The sequence below is a fragment of the Antrostomus carolinensis genome, unplaced genomic scaffold, assembly GCF_000700745.2.
Source record: "Antrostomus carolinensis isolate BGI_N321 unplaced genomic scaffold, ASM70074v2 scaffold40972, whole genome shotgun sequence".
Lineage (NCBI taxonomy): Eukaryota > Metazoa > Chordata > Aves > Caprimulgiformes > Caprimulgidae > Antrostomus > Antrostomus carolinensis.
In genome coordinates, this window is record NW_010298323.1 from 1 (window position 1) to 1,785 (window position 1,785).

Below are 1,785 nucleotides of genomic sequence, written 5' to 3' on the forward strand. Positions count from 1 at the left end.
AGACGTATCAAACAAGATAAAAGAACATAGATTGAAATCTTATACTAATTTTATCGCCATTATCATGTATACACAGGGGAATTTTACCAAACACATTTGAGTTTTCCTACTTTTGTAGCTGACTAGTCTTCTTCTACAGTTTTCTATGTGGGAAATCGATGTCAATCAAAATTGCAGCTCTCTTCTCTGCTGTGTAATTAACGGGGTGTTTCTCCCACTGCAGATAGCTGGTGGTAAAGAGATGTGCACTGTTTGCATCCCTTCTTGGGTAGCTACAGGTGAAGCTGGCATCCAACCTGCTTCTCCATTGCATCTTACATCCCCTGCCACATGGGTATATCACTCATAGTTTGTGCCTTGAGGTCAAGGCTGAGAGATATTCTGCACAAATTCGTCCCGGACTTTATGGCCATGGGCTGTTCTTTGAGGGAAGGGAACCTTTGATTTATGTGATGAAGGAGTGGGAGCCTCTTTGCCAGTTGCCTGTGTTTGAATCACATTGGGGTCAGCCTGGGGGCACCACTGGGCACCCGGGACTCGAACCTGCCACCCCCTCAGCCCCACTCAGCTGCCTTGTCCCGAGGGACACCGGCCCCACCTGCTGCCACCCCCGTGGCTTCTGCACCACCCACCTGCCTTGGTGCTCACAGGGAAGTGACAACACCTCGAGAGGTGATGGGTCTCAGTGCAGGGGTGTGTTGTGATGGGTGTGCACAGCAGGTGGCCCCATCAATAAGCGAGAAGCTTCATAACTGCAGGCTCAGTCGCTCCTGGGGTACCTGCACTGCCCGCACAGCCACCAAGGACACACGCTGGCCCCCAGACCCTCAGCTGCTCTCCAGCCCCTCTGCCAGGCCACCACGGACAACAAAGAGGTCCCCTGGCACCATCAGAACTACTGATGCTCAGGAAAATGGCGAGCCAGGCAGGACTCGAACCTGCAATCTCCTGATCCGTAGTCAGGTGCGTTGTCCATTGCGCCACTGGCCCTTGTCCCTCCTGCACCTCGGGGGGCTTCCCATCCCTGGGTGGGCTTCCTGACCCAAGCAGGAGAACCGCAAGAGGACACTTAGTTACGTGTAGAAATCATGAGGTTTGATGAGATCCCTGGAAGGCCAGTGACCGAATCCTCTGCTCAGAGCACAAAACTCTTTGACATTAGGGAATTCTGATAGTTGAATTTGAATGTCTGCAAGGCTGGGGTGGAATCATCACTGGAGGTAACTCAAAAAACAGAAAACAGCCTGTTCACACGCTCAGGAAAGGTATAATGTCAGAGAAGTTCCACAATCTCTCTGGGACCCTGTTCTAACTTGTGACCTCTGGTGTGGGAATCTTCTTTCCTATCATCTAAGGCAGATTCTTCTTGATTTGTTGATCTCCATCCTCCACACCCACAAAAAAAGCCGACCTACACTTTCTCTGTAGACACACAGAGCATAAAACAAGATTGTAATCCTTCCTTGACCTCTTCTTCTCCATTTCATAGAAACCTAACCCGTCAGGTCACTCCTTACCAGGGTCTCCACCACCTTCTCTTGTGGATGACCATCTCTGGGACTTCATGCAGTCTGTAGATGTCTGTCCTGTCCTGGAAATCCCCAAACCTGACAGCTTGCAAAGGAGGTCCCACAAGTGCCAAACAGGGTGCTGATCATTCCCCCACTCTGATGAACACAGTCAGCTGCTGACACAGGAAAAGCAAAGCTCAGCTGGAGCTGAGACTGGTAGAGATGTGAAGGGTCAGCTGAAAGGCTTTGGAACCACACTGGTGGCAAAATAAAA

The 1,785-nt window shown here is 50.6% G+C and overlaps 1 non-coding gene across 1 annotated transcript; it reads right to left on the reverse strand.

The window, feature by feature from the left end:
* Positions 1 to 917: 917 nt before the first annotated feature.
* Positions 918 to 990, reverse strand: TRNAR-ACG (transfer RNA arginine (anticodon ACG)). The gene has a single exon. It is a non-coding gene; the product is annotated as a tRNA-Arg (tRNA).
* Between the last annotated feature and the right edge of the window lie 795 nt (positions 991 to 1,785).